Source organism: Callospermophilus lateralis, chromosome 3 (assembly GCF_048772815.1).
Source record: "Callospermophilus lateralis isolate mCalLat2 chromosome 3, mCalLat2.hap1, whole genome shotgun sequence".
NCBI lineage: Eukaryota > Metazoa > Chordata > Mammalia > Rodentia > Sciuridae > Callospermophilus > Callospermophilus lateralis.
Genome location: NC_135307.1, coordinates 189779478 through 189795051, shown reverse-complemented (window position 1 = coordinate 189795051; position 15574 = coordinate 189779478). Strand labels below are relative to the sequence as shown.

At 46.1% G+C, this 15574-nt stretch overlaps 1 protein-coding gene across 1 annotated transcript in view; it reads left to right on the top strand.

Annotated features, from left to right (window-relative positions):
• Tshz2 (teashirt zinc finger homeobox 2) overlaps positions 1-15574 on the top strand; it is a 244378-nt gene that overhangs the window by 108243 nt on the left and 120561 nt on the right. The gene's annotated exons all lie outside the window — the stretch shown is intronic.

Here is a 15574-nt window from a genome sequence, read left to right as displayed (position 1 = left end):
TATGAGTCAGTCATTGTTACCATAGTCCCTGAACAGTGTCAGCGAGAGGCTGAAAGTCCAATGCATGGGTCTCTGGTTTGGTGCACATTAGGGCATTTCCCTCTGGAGATCCGTAGGAGATTTCTGTTCTCTATGTCGTTCCCCAGTTTACCCAAGTGCGGTGCATCTGCCTGGCAGAGTTCTGCAAACCTTCACACAGGTCTGCTGAGAATCTAATGTGAACTCCTGCGTCAGCATGTCATTATAACAGGTGTCAAAAATGCCGCTGTGCCCCCAGAACACCCAGACTCTTGACAAGACGTGAAACCCGCAGCTCAGTGTTTGTACCTGAGCTTCCAGGAATCAGGGCTGCCGGTTCTTCCTTGTGTTATGAATAGTCAGTAGCTGTTCCCTTAGATATCCCTTTGTCAGGGAAGTTCTGCCTTCCAGACTTTTCACCAAATCTACATGTTGTATTATGAAATCTCTCACAGAGAGTGTGAAGGAATTTGCAGGTATCTTTTTTTATTATTTTTAAATAAAAGCTATTTGTGTGAGCACCTTGAAGGGAAGGCCATCGGGAGGCCAAGCACCCACCATCATTTACCATGAAAAGGACACTAAGGAGGAGGAGTGGCTTCCAGGGCTGAGGCTGAGAAACTGAAAGGTTCGCAAGGTGCCTGTGACATCTCTGGAATTGAGGGGACCAGCACAACGGCCTAGGGTTGAAGAGTCCTGGAGGAGAAAATTCTAGGTTTGAATCCCATTTTTGCCACATTCTTAGTCTATGACCTTGAATAGCCGGGTCTCTCCTTTCCAGTGCATGAAGACAACACAGGAATTAATGTGGGGTTTAAATAACCCACATTCAGTGACAATGATTTAGCAAAAACCAGGCCCAAGACGATCCCACCAAGTTTTTGCGTCATTATCAGGAGCGTCGTCATTATTCTTTAAACCAGGTTTCCCCAACCTCCCCACCATTGGCACTTGGGCAGACAATTCTCTATCAGGGCAGGACGCTCTCTGGGGGGCAGGACGCTTTATGAGGGGCAGGATGTGTGGCTTCCTTCCCAGCCACATCACACTAGATGCCAGCAGCACTCTTTGTTGACTCAATCAAAACTGTCTCCAGACATTGCCAAATATCCCCTGGGGCAGAGAGAAGGAGGCTGACCTGAGGGACAGTGGGGACAAAATCACCTCAGTTGAGAGCCACTGATTTAAACCATTCCCACAGATGGCGTGCCCTCTGGGCACCGTGATAACTCGCTCACTTTATTGTATTCTCCAAGGTTGGCCCCAGGATTTTCCCAAAATAAAGGGGTACATCCCAACCAACCTGTTTAGGAAGAAGTTTGAGGGGCCGGGGTCTGACACAACCCCCAGATGGCTGTTATGAGCAACTCCTGATGCAGGCAGAGGGGACAGAGAATTCCCATCTCCTTTGGCCTTTCCCTCTCAGCCCAGAAACACTGCCCTGAGACTCCCAGATCACACTCGCTCTATTTCCAGTTCCAATGCGGCCCGAGGGATCCATGCAGTGTGTCCAGTTACTTGCTTAAAAATGTGTCCTAATGTCTGGCTACCAGATGGAAAGTCACGGCTGGAAAGCTTGGCCTGGGAACTGGGATGGAAACGGCTGTTAGGTTTAAGAAGAAACAGGCCAGACCATGGATAGCAGGGCCTCTTGGACACACGGGCATGGATGTGCAGAAATGACTGTTCCTGAGCGCGTGGACCCCTACCCTGAGGATCTCTCCTTTTCCCGTGTTCTCCTGACATGGAGGTTCCTGGCAGGCCTGGGAAGCTAAGTCAGAATGAGGGCCTGGGAAACCTGGCTCCAGCCTGCTTCATGCAGAACCAACAGGGCATCGTGGCCAGGAGCCTAGAATGTGGAGGCAGACAAACAAAAGTAGCTACTCACTGGCCACGTGGGTCTGGTACACAGTTGGTGCTCAATTATTGGTTGACTGTTGAATATAGCTCAGCCTCCACAGTAATAAGGAATCAAGCTCAGCTCACTCCTTTATAACATAAAGATAATAAAGCCTACGTCTTAGTGAATTAGATAACCTATGGAAAACATTTAGCCCTTAGGAACATTCAAAAAGTATAGTTACCAGATGCAACCGATTTTCCAGATTCAAAGCCTTTGCCTTCGTTCTTCACTCCTCATTCAACTAATTTTTATTTACTGCTTATTTTGTGCTGTGCATTAGCAATCGTTAATTGGACAACTGAACGTGACCCACATGAGCAGTTGCATACTGTTTTTACGTTGGTAAAACTATAATGTGTAGAAAAGAAAGTCCTTTTTGTCCCGTTGGAATCCAACACGTGACGAATCTCCACAAAACTAAACCTTCTCCAATTATTTAACCTCCTCAGAAATTAGGCAAAAATTCAGGGGGGGAAGTTCCTTCTCAGTTCCTGCCACATCTCTACGGCCTTCAATAATATTTTTTAATGCTCAAAAAGAAGTGAAGTTTCCAGGCAGGTCACTGACAAGGAAGTTTATGGGAATTTATTACAGGCTTATTCCTGATCTATCCCAAGAGTCCCTTGATTTATTTAGTTTATCCTATAGCATAAGAACCCGGGTTAGATGTATGAGGAATGCAGCTCTGGGGCCAGGGTTGTGGTTTTCTGTGTCCTTGGATGGTTACAGTTCTCTCCCTTAGCATATTTTCTTACTGTTACGTCTCAGCATGATTTAACTGCCCGTGAGTCTTTGCCTATGTGCTTGGACCACCTCCAATGCCATCTCATGGTCCTGCAAATAAATCTAGTTTCAGTGGTGAATGGATGGTGACCCCCTCCCAGCTCAGTCTGAGAAGCAATGGAATGGTCCCCCGTCGGCTAGGCACCAGCATGGGGCAAGGAGGACCTGGAGAGCACTCAGGTCCCATGAGGGAGGCCAGTTGAGGATGTCGGTGTAGCGGTGTCCCTCAAAGGCGAGTTTTTAAAAGAAGTTTTTGAAACATCAAAGTCATAAAGCTTGGATTCCTCTTGTCTTAGAAAAGTCTCCAAGTCCCCGCTTAGATTTGACCCCCCTACAAGAAACCTCCAGAATCGCCCACATCTGAAATGGAGATGGACTCCGCTGGTCATTTGCTAACACAACCTCTGGTTTTATTTTCTTCCTAATATCTTTGGTTTACTAATTTGTTGCCATCCTTCCCCAGTTAGACTATACATTGTCACGATAGCAAGATCTGTCTTCAAGAACAGTGCAGGGGACAGGGAAGGAACCCACTGTTTGTGAATGAGACAGAATTTAGCGCCCCATGCTGGGCTCAGGCACTGTATGTGCTGGCGGGGGGGAAGTTCAGTGACTGAGGCCTGGCCCACAGCACCGCCAAGCCAAGGTGACTCTTCACCCTAGACTATCTTTACCCATAGATAGTAAAAGGGGGACCTGGTTGGCATTCACCAAATCTGATCCCTACCCCTCTTCTCCTAACTTACTTGCAGGGGACCTCAAACTCACCTCCGCTGTTCATTTCTAGACAAGCAAACACCTTTACATTCCTGTTTTCCAGGTCATTGCCCAGGTCTTGACCCACCCGTCAGGTTTTGCGAAAGTCTAAACCCTTTGTTGCTTTCTTTCCCCGTTAACATTCAAGACTCATGTTGCCTTAAATGGTTGGGGGGGGGGGGGAAGAGTACATGTCATTAAACTCTTCAATGACAGAGTCACATTAGTATTGGGAAATTCTACCACGGGATAATGCTTTTTGGCAAGATGTGGTTTTAGCAGGAAGCCTGCAGCGGAGAAGGTATGCGGGGAGAGGAGGGGGCGTCTGCTTGCCTTCAGTTTCTCTGACAGCAGATGGTTTGTTTGTGTCAACGTTCCCAAGGATCCTAACTATGATTTCACAAAAGGGTCAAAGTCCATCAAACCTTTCTGCTTGCTCGGGGGGCCCACCCCGTCTCTTCCCTCCTGCCTCCTTGTCCCTTTTAAATTAAATCACATTCCACTGCCTGTTATTGGACAACTTTGGACAGAATACTCTTCCACACACTCCTTGCTCAAGGCAAAGTAATTGGAACAGATAGTGCTACTGGCTAAGAGCCACCGACTAATTGCTTTATGCCCAGCTCCCCTCGCCAGAGGCACACCCAGCATTGAAAAATCCATGGCTGTTGCCCAATTTTTTGAGGTTTCCGAAACAATCGGTGCAATATTAATTGAGGGGGGAGAAGCGGGGGCGAGGTGGGGGAAAATGAATTATCTATAGTCTATTTAATCTCTCATTATTTTGATCATGGATATCTGGTTTTTTAATTTCCTGTAATCCAGCAAGGAATGTTGTTCTCTTTCTTGAGGACATCTGTGGTCTCTGCTTTTTCATGTTCCAAAAATCCTAACAGAGATGTTTTGTCAGTGACTGGATATTTCATTAGAAATCCGAAGACTCCCATTAACTTGAATTATTCTCATAGCTCTGATCAACTTTTAGGTTAATAATTCATGATATTTAATAACATGTTCAGATCATCACCAAAATTATTGATTTAATAATATTTGGTCATTAATAATGAAGAAGGAGGGGGGATGATTTTCCTTATCACTTACATTAATTTATTCCTTATTGTCTGGCAAATCTCAGAGAGAGCCAATAATCATAAGGACTTCTAGTACCTTATCATTCTTCTCCGTAAAAGCCAGGAGGATATTCTGCATTTTCAAATATCTGTATTCTTGAAGTTCAAAGAATGGAACTAAGGCATCTATTTGATCTAAGTACTCTTGATTTTAAAACTTTCCCAGATTCTTTAGAAACTACAGCCTTCCTATCCCTCAGAGATTCTCTAGTGAGTTTTGATTGGCTTCCTCCTTTTTTTTTTAATTAACTTCCATTGAATCCTATTGGAATCACCTTTTCGGTATCTTTTGCTAATACACTTAGTAATTTGAAACAAGAACTGAGCTGAAAAATCCATCATCAATTTGTTTTGGCAACGTGAAGATTCAAATAGTTTCCCAGTTGAATTTCCTGCAGAAGTCATATCCGTGGTGGTGTTGGAGTGAGCACTTCATCTTCTATGAGTAAAAACCCAGTGTCTGAACTAGAAATGTGCAGGTTGATTACTATTTTGAAGTTATTACCTTTTATTTTCAGTTTTGAAATAACTTCTTTGGAAACCTCATCTGAAAGTTGTCCTGGTTGGAACATTTCTGTCAGGGTTTCTTTACACAATAATGAAGAGCTAAATCTTTGGGCTGATTTCCAAGAAGAACCTACTTTATCCCAAATTCTATTCAATCCTAATGGTGTTATGGCTAGTGTCCGAAATCTAACCTTCCAGGCAATGAGAAATATCCCTCTCGTGCTGCATTCTGATGGGAACTGACTTTCTGTATTAACAATAAAGGACAATATGTGCCCAGCTCAGCTCTAGAACAGTGTGGTCAGCCTATCTCGGCTCTATAGGAACCCCAGAGCCTGCTGGGAAGTTCCTGGGCTGGGGCAGGTCAACCTGTCTTTATGATGCAAAGTCTCTGCACATTTGGATATCACTTAGACCCAGCTTGAGAAAGAGAGACTGACAGACAGACACCTCTAACAGAACCACGAGGAAGGAAGGTACCGTTGACGGAGACTAGAAAGAATCTGGGTGAAGTCTGCACCTTCTCAGCTGAAAGCATATTTTGGGGTACACACTAGGGATTCTAGATACATTATTACACAAATACTTCATAGTTGGCATCATTCTCTCCCCCTGTTTATCAATATGTAAAACAGTCACTATGATAGAACAAAGACTGTGTCTCGGGTCTAGAGATGAACAGCTCAAATATTTCAGGCAGAGCTTTGCTTTTTAAATTGTAGATCAAGAACCACAGCCAGGTGCAGTGGTGCACGCCTGTAATCCCAGCAGCTTGGGAGCCGAGGAAGGGGGATCTCGAGTTCAAAGCCAGCCTCAACAAAAGCAAGATGCAATGTGGCTCAGTGGTGGAGTGTCCCTGAGTTCAATCCCTGCTTCCCCTGACATAAAAGAAACATTAGTGCAATCAGTTTGGTGAGTTACAGCCAGCATTTTTTAAGTAAGTGAATGAGAATATGTCTGAGTAACTTACATGTAGCAAGGGATGTAATATTTTTTAATAAATTCTTGCTTCTTTATATATAAACACATATGTAGTTGATGGGTCATAACATCAAATGTGTTTCTTACTATGGGTCAAGTACAAAAAAGTTCAAACGCCCTCATGTAGAAGGAACAACTTCCAGAATGTCAGAGTAGACAGAGTACCATGGCAACAAGCATTGTGCAAGAATTACACCGCCTGAGTATATTGAAAAACATAATTCTTTTGTTGGCTTGATTTGCCTGTATATGAGCAAAACCAGGTATCTTCTGATTCCACCTCTTTATTTCTCAAATGCTTGGCAGACAGCAAAGGACCCAGGGGCTTCTTAGAAATAAATCTCTCGTGGTCCATTTCAGGGAGTGGTTGGAGAGGACCTTTCCACAGAATTAAAATGTGCAAGTGCCTACTGTGTATTTGCACATTGATTGCACATTGATTTCTTGGGGAAAGATGTACTGTCATGCAGAAGCCAAGAAAAAAACTGTTGGGGAAAAAACATTTGTCCATTTTTTTTTAGGAAAAGCACAGAGTTCCAGCCTGGTTTTGAAATAGGAGTGGAAATGTAGGATCATTTGAGTTACCCTCCCACCTAGTAACTCAGTTCAAAATTATCTCACTTCTTTTTGCTGCTGATAATTTGAGGCTCACCAGTAGCCTGACCTGATCTCCAGAAAATGCAGACTGGAGACCTGTCCCTCATCTCCACAGCCACGGCACGTTCGCTGTTTGGACTAGACTCGTGACTCTCTGTAGCACGGCCTTTCAGGTTCAGATTTTGATGTTCCATGATGAATCCAGCCCCTGCCACCTGGATGTTAATATTCATTGTTAACCTGAGGAGCTGACACGGGTGGGACAAGATTTCATTATGAGCCTCCTTGAACTTACACCAGTTTTAGGAGTAGAGAAATAGATTTCACCCAAGAACGTTTTTAATGTTATGTCAGAGCCCAATTGATCTGATAGACTTTTAATGACTTCACTGATAATAAGAGAGATCATGACTTAAACCCGCTTCCACCATTGTGGAAAGGGTGATGATGGCAATTTTGCAAGGTCTGATGAGATCTTAAGTGCAAGAAATGGACTCCGGAGCTCAGACATTGCCATCATCCACAGGCTGGTATGTTGACCATTGGGCACATGTGTTCACTGTGCCTCGAGTTATCTGAACTTGTCAGCCAAAGTTAAAACCCGTTGAGAAAGCACTAAAGCCAGGGGCCGGAGGGTGAGCACGCACACACTCAGACACCAGTTGGGGGAGAATGCTGAGCAAGGGTGGGAGAAATAAACAAAGACAGTTCCCCCACTGCTAGAGACTACTTAGGCGGCTGAGAGCACACGGCAATCCAAGGAAAGTGCCTCTCACTTGCATTTTAAGCAAATAGGAGGTTTAGCAGGACATGATCACCTGGAGAGCCCCGTAATGGGTAATTGAGTCAGGAAAGGGGGCTGCGCGTTTCTGATTAATATTTACCAAAGTCTTTGTGTGTTTTTCCTCAAATGTTAATGATGCGACAGATCGAGTTGAACAAAAAGGACACTGTGGATTGAAATAGGGTATTGTGCCCATCAAATGCTGCCTCCTCTCTGCTTGGCTTATGATGAATGCCAGTCTTTAATAGCAAACTGGTGTTCCTGAAGAACTTATTAAGGAAGCAAAGAGGAAGCCAAGAATGAAGGAATGCCCGATTGGCAGTGATCAATCACCCTCTTTTAAAGATGAACTGATCCTTCCTTTTTAAAGTAACAGTTCGTGCGAAGGTTTCGAACATAAATATGCAAAACCTCAGAGCCCTACAGTTGCCAGGTCCTGTGAATGTTTCCACACATGTTTAGGGAAGAGACTTCCATCATTCCCAGTAGGTTTCTTCCAAGAAAGAGGTTCCTATTGAACAGAGGTTAATGATTGGCGTAGGCCGAATAATAATATCCTATCCCCAAAGTTCAAAGGCACCTTCGGGTAAAGATTTCTGCATTCTAAACTGCAGTATTCAGAGGAGAGTCATTCCAGGAAGAGCGAGTTAATAAAGGAGAACCAGGGACGGAAGGGCCGTGGGTGCCCCGGGGCCCAGGGCTTGCCTGCACACCCACAGCCCATTGTGTGGGCGCAAACCTTGCAATACCCTTTTTGGCTTGCCTTGGCCATTTTTCTTTCCTTGCTCAAAAACCTTTCAAGCAGAGATCTCTTCCTCCTTTACCTAGAACTACTGGCATCTAGAGCCAGGTCCTTCTTTGTTGTAGTTGTCCCATGCATTATAGGACATTTAGCAGCAGCCGTGGACAGACCCACTGGACACCAGAAGCACCTTCCCTCTCCACCCACCCTTCATCTAAAATGTCTCCAGATATTGCCAAATATCACTAAGGGTTTGGGGGACAAAGTTGACCCCTGTTGAGAATCATGACTTACAAGACAGACAACTCAGTGCCCTTAGAAAAGCTGAATTTCCCCAAATGCCCAGAAGTCTCAGTGTCATCTGTGGGTATCCATTCAATGTCCTTTGACACTAATCCCACAAGCTCTTCTGACATTTTCCAAAGCACCCCAGGAACAGCGCTCTCCCCATCTGTTCCCTTGAAGGGCTGTTCACTGCCATGTTCCTCCTGCCTGGAACAGGGCCTGAGAGACTCCCCATCCCACTCTGCCCAGATTCCTCTCCCTTCAAGCCTCACTCAGCCCTGGTGTGTCCTTCCCAGGGGCCTCCTAGTGGTGGAGAATCTGAACTCTGGGCTGCACTGGGCTCACATCCTTCTCTCCACATGGCCGCCTAGAGCCTTAACTTACTCCAACTTCTCGGTTTCCTCATCTGCAGAATGGACCCCTAGGGGAACCCGCCTCCTGGACTTATTGTGGGGATTTATGAGAAAATCCCCTGCACGTTACACATGAGCTTGAACAGACTCTGCCGTTCTTAGTATCTCTCCATCTCAAGGTCCCTCCTGCTCTGCACACTTGGCTTGTGCCTCTGTCTCAGTTTTCCTCAGAGTATCCTCTCACCAGCTGCATTTTCTAAACCAAAATCAGGATGTGCTGTGTGACAGCCCCTGGGACAACAGGCCAGAGTTCTGAAAGATGAGCAGCCTGAAAACCTGGGGCAAGTCATTGTCATAACTGGAGTTCTCGCTCTGTGTGCACTTGTGTGTCCCACCACCTGCCCAGCGGATCCTGGGTGGAGGCCGCGTCTTCTCCGACTCTCTTCTGCATGCAGAGATGGAAAAGAGAACGTACCAGGACCCCCTGGAATCTCGATTGATTTGAAGTCCTCTACTTTAATGAGAGGAGAGTCCCTTTCTGAATGTGCTGTTTTCTTCTGACTCTCCAAGTCAAGGAAAGTGTGGTTTTTAGCACATGATGACTTCTCAAAACCAGGCCCTTCACGTCCTGCCAAAAAAAATTCAGGATACGATTTTTTTACTCATCAGAATTTGCAGAACATTTTTCAGAAATATAATCTAAGGTCCACCTGGGGAGCTTGATTTAAAAATGTAGATTTCTAGGCCTCCAATTAGATTGACTAACTTACAAATCCTGGAGATGGACCCTAAGGATCTGAGTTTTAAGACGTGTCCCAACATGCTTACAGTGGCTCATTTTGAGAACGAACCAGCAAAAAATACAGAGGCACTTTGGTATTACACAGAGCCTCAGAGGGTCTGAGACTGAAAACACTGCCATTTGCATGAGGGGAGGAAGGCAGAGTTATTTTGCTCTGTGCTTTCTGTCATGTTCTGGATAATGTAAATTGTGCACATGGAGCGATTTTCTTTTCTAAATGGAAAGGTTGCATTCATATTCCTCATTCCAGGACTCTTCAAAAGAAGCCACCCTGACGGGGAGGCCTGGGCTTCACATTCCCAACTGGAAGAGGGAAGGTGCTAGCCTCTGAGGAAGGGCAAGGAGCACCCAGAACAACTTCCGAATACCAGGCGTGGAGGCTGATTTCGGAGCGTGCTTTTCGGGAAGTCTCCGTCACCAGGTGCACCAAAGACAATTCCATATGGCTCCAATATTCTGGTGGTGTTGGATGCATTTTTGAGCATAACCCAAAGATATGAAATAATCCATCCTTGGTTTATTTCTAGATGATTAATCTCTCCTCAATATCCAAGACCTGTTTTATGATTAATTTGAGCTTTCCCACAACCAAGAGTCTGTATCACATCCTCAGGAGAAACAGGGCCCCATGTCCACTGTGATTTATTTAGGAACAAAAGCTAAGAGCCTGCAAGCCTCTTCCTTCCACTTCCCTGTTCGCCAACAATTTGATACCATTAATTTCTTTCTCTTTCTTCCCTGAACTTTCTGAGAAAAACACAAGCCTCTCTTCTGCCACCCGCCCATCATGACTCATAGCGTGTGCTTGGATGTGCTCAGTATCTCCTTCCAACTGGAGGCTCTCAAAATGGACCCCCGGGATTCTGACCCTTCCTTTTCCCAACTTCTCCCCTCTCTGTACAGATATTCTCGACTCTCCCCTTTTAATTAACTAATAGATAAATAGCCAAGGCATTGAAATACACTTTCACGCCCTATTTTCTTTCTACTAAAACGTAGTCCTTCCTCGTGGGGTCTTATAAGGAAACAAATGAGTCAGAGTAAAGCTCTGAGGCCCTACTATGGGCTGATAATGTTATAGAGGCGTGGCTGTCTCAGTTGCATGTCTGTCTGTCTGTCTGTCTGCCTGTCTCTGCACCTCTGCTGCTTCTTCAGGCCTCTCTCCTCCCCCCATCTCCTGCTCTTTGGGGGGGCCCTTCCCAGTTCCTCCCTGCGTACCACACCACACTCACACCCATCCCCTCCTTGACGTGGCCCATCTTGGCCAGTCCCTGATGACATCACACGTGTGTCCATCCACTGACCACTCTGCACCATCCCATCCAAAGGTACAGTGCTCTGGCACACGGCCTTTGGTCCACCTTTTCTTTTATTTTCAATTTTGCCGTAGGTTCGCTGGTACCCCCCTGTTAAGCACACTTTAGAGGTGGTTGGTTCGTTGCTGTTATTTTCCTAATCATTATGGAAACAGGAACCCATGGTCCCACGTACTCTCCTGACCAACGCTGTGAGATTTGGAGTGACCTCTGTCCTCTGTGACCCTGCTTTTTCCTCTCTTCTTCAGATGACCCTGTAAATGCCGTTGCTCCCTAAACTCCATCCTGGATTCTCATCTCATCTCACCTTTAGGCCCAGAGCTCTCAAGACATCAGCCTGCACGCAGGGCTTGGTCCCCAGAAAGGTTCTGTGAGAGCTTCATACTGTTCTTGAATTAGTTCCTACACTAGCCATTTTTTCACCTAAAAATTCTTATTTTGGGTTTATTTTGGAAAAAAGAAAATCTGAGCATCTCGCTGTGCCAGAGTTTCCAGTGACCATGACCAGCTGGGGCTGAGTGGTGCTTCCTCCCAAGGTACCCAAAGGGCTTGCAGCCAACGTCACTTCATTCCCATAACTGCCTGGCCCTTCTTGACAGCCAAGATTGCCACTCCTGTTGGACTATCCCTAGACAATTTATGTCTCCACAAAATAAAGACAGACAAGCTTGCATTTCCTACCCCACACTGGCTCTTGTGCCCACAGCCCAGTCACCCTTATTCTGGGAAATCCCAAAGCTGCGCTGATCCCGCCTGGTCCTTCCCATTCACCTCACAGCAGTTCTGCTCTTCCCTCGCCCATGTCGCGTGACTTTCACACTTAAGGTCCCATCTGAGAGACTGCTTGGGCCTGAAAGTCTACATGGAAAAAGAAGTTATGCCTCAATCCTGCCATGCTAGTTGAGAATTGCTATTCTCTAATAATGATCTTGTCACGTAATAAAAATCTTAAAAAGGGCTGTTACAAGCAAGGAAGGCAGGTCTGCATCTCTAGAGGAGTTGAGACAGAGATCAAGAGTCCTGGAAATGTAGCAGAAAGTGGGTGGACACGGAGCCCATAGTGAATCTGACAGGCACTGCGTAGCAGAACTTGGGGGCAGATTAACATTAGAGCAATAAACAAAACAGATGCGAAGCCTAAAATAAGCTCCAGGAAGAGCGTGAGAGTTGGTGGTGCCACGGATATGTAGACGGAGGCTGAGACTTGGGGAAACTGGTTCTGGAAGATGCTTCTTAGTCTCATTTTTGGCATATTGAGTCAGATGCCACAGACATCTCAATGCAAATGTCCCGTACAGTTGAAAGAAGAGGTGACATGGAGACTAGAAGGGTGGATCTGAACTGTACTTGCAGAAGCCACCCACCTGCAGAGGATTTTCAAAGTTTTCTATGAAGAGGTGAATAGAAAGATTCAGGAATGAAGGAAAGAGGAATGCAGAAAATAAGAGGGAAGAGAGAAGTAGGAGGCCAACCAGAGAAGTCAGGAAATCAAGATGGTAGTTTAACATAGAAGAGAACTGTCCCCAGGGCCAAATGAGCCAAGACATATCTTAACAACATTTCTACAGAAGACAATTGAATTTGGCCAGGAGAAGGTTATGCATTTAGTCAATGAAGATGGTGTGTGTCTATCATTCACAAGACAGTGTGCTAGGAAAAATGGTTTACTGCATTCATCAGCATAGGCGATGTTTAGCAGCAACAACAAAAAACTCCCAAGTCTCTATGGTTTAAAATAGGAAAAGCTCATTTCTTACCACACAAGGGACTGTGATCTCTGTCCTTCTTATCTGCGCCCAGACTGATGAAGGAGACTTCCTTTGAGGAAATAGGCTTTTTGCTTTTAAATCCCCTCCAGGATCATGAATGCAGTCAGGTGGCTCCCAGGAGCACGGGAAGCAGCAAAGGGCAAATCTAGCACATCCAGAGGGAAGGACCTGGGACCTTTGTGGGAAGCCCTGGTGGCTACCCCAGAGAAGAATTTAAGGGAAAGTAGGAGAAATTCATTTGCACGTCGATAATTTACTTCTTACACCAATTCAAGGGCCCCAGGCTGGGGCAGGTGGGTCAATCTTGCCTTCCCGCTGGTCCTACACCCCAACCATGGTGACCCCTGTGTTAGTCAGCTTTTTGTTGCTGTGACCAAAATACCTGTCAAGAAAGGAGGAAACGGCTATCTGGGTTCACGGTTGCAGAGGTTCAGTCCATGGTCAGCTGACTCCGTTGCTCGGGGCCAGAGACAAAGGCAGAGCATCATGATTAAAGGGCAGAACAGAGGAGCACTGATCGGCTCAGGGCAGCTTCGAAGCAGAGAGTGGGAGAGAGGCAGCCGGGACCTAGGTATCCCAGGACCCCGCCCTCGGACCTACTTGCTCCAGCTTTTTCCCACTTGCCTACAGTTACCGCCTGTTAATTCATTCAAATTACCATGAGGTTACGACTCTCAGAATGCAACCTTTTCACCTCGGAACCTGCTTTGCTTAATACATAAGCTCCTTGGGGGACATTTTTAGATTCAAGCCATAACGATTTCCCAATCTGTAACTTCTGCATCTGGATTCACTGTTACCTGGGTCAGGGATGGACAAGAGGTCCCCATCCACCAGGCCTTGGTGCTGTCACCACGTGGCCCTATCCCCAGATACTGTGGGGCATGGATCTGACCCTGACCCTCACCCACCCATGCCTTGTGCCCACTGGGACCTGAGAATAATGGCAGGAGGTGGGGCTTCCCTTACCTACATGTCCCAGTTGCCATCCCAAACAGAAAGTGGCAGCAGGAGCAGGGCAGGGGCAGGAAGGAGGAAGCCAGGCAGGACCCAGGTCACCAGATGGCAGGAGGTGAGCAGCTGAGGCTGCCTCGGGAGGTGTAAGGATGAAAACCAGCTGGAGCCCTGGCACCAGGCCCCGGCTCATGCCCTGTGTCCCATAGAAATTCCCTTAACAAAGCACAGAATCCTAGATAAAGTTATTAAGAAATTTTTCAAGACAGTGACCACAGCTCTTCTGACAATGGGACCCTGTGCATCTCTACAATGTAGCTCCCCTGTGGGAGGCTGGTCTCTGTATAAGTTGCTTAGGACCTCACTAAGTTGCTGAGGCTGGCCGTCTCCTGCCTCAGCCTCCCGTGCCACCGGGATTCCAGGCGAGTGCCACCACTCCTGGCTTAACGCCTTCATTTCCACTGGTTTCCCTCCCACTCTCTCTTGTCTCTCCTACTTTTTCTGTGCTCATTCCCATGGATCTCAAAATTATATTCAGCCTAGGGATCATCCTAACAGAAAATTCATTTTTTGTGTACCATAAGTCCCCATCTACAGACATAACAGGAAAAGGTTTTACAATAATATACTATGTTTTAGTAGTCATTATCCGAGATAGGAAACTCTTTGTGACACCTGGGAAAGGGACAGGGCAAGAGTGGAAGACACCGGTGAACTTGGCAAGTCGCCACTCTGCCAGTTGCAGGCGTGGACGAGGTCGAAGACACCAGCCTTGGCCACAGTGAGATCCCGTATCTGTCAGCCCCCAGATGTACTCTCGGCAGGCAGGGCAGCCTTCAGAAGGAGCCAGGTGACAGGGAAGCAGGAAGAGGTGGTCTGCATGCTCTCTGGGTGTAACATCTGTCTGTAGAGAACACAGCTTACAACAGATTAGCAAACCTGACATATACTGAGAACGCACTAAGAATGATGTTTGTTGACATTATCAGAAATTCCTGGAGGGGAATTTTCTAATTTTTTTTTTTCTTTTCTTCCTTTGTGGAATTTGTTCACCTGTCTCCTCCATCCCTGGCTATCCTCTATCCAGGGGATATTGCTGTTTATCTTCCTGAAATAGTTTTACGTATCTAACCATATTAAATCCACTTATTTATTGTTCGTTTATCTCTGTTTGGTGCATTGAATGTTTATTTATAAGCCACTCATGTATCTAAAATTTACCTGATTGCTGCCTGCCTGTTCTGTTTGCTGGCAGGTGTCCGACGGGGCTGTGCATATACTTGCTACAGTCAGATAATAGGAGTCTCTTGGTAAATATAACTGTTTAGAGGACCTAAAGAGAGGTTCGGAATATTTAAGAGGTAAATAAAACATTCCCCTGCACCCAGAATATGCCCTAATGCCCAGAAAAAAAAAAGTGCCCTAGAATTGACTTTGATCGTGTATTTGATGGCAAGACCTGGCATTCTTTCACCCGGTGAATCCTCTCTAGCATGTGCTTTTGATACCCCAGGCTGCCCCTCTTATCACAAATTAATAAGTATTAGGGCTTGTAGAAGATGCCCGCCCCTCCCCCACCAGAGTCTGGGTTCCACCAAGGGTCCAAGACTGAACGGATTATCCAGTTCTCACTCAGTCTCCGCTGAGGGTGTTCACAGCAGAAGGCCCGTGTGCTTTTCTCCGGGAGGTGATGATGACTGCTCAGCCCCATTACAGCCAAGACACATGCTTTCCTAACCTCTGATAAATTCAGCCCTGGAATTATTCAAGCCTTCTTCTCTGTGGCCCAGGCACAGGGACGCACTAAGCGTCCATTGAGTAGATAGATGATCTCAGATCTGTGCTCAGAAGCTGCCTTTGCAGCCAGACATGCCTGGGTTTGCCCTTGACCTTG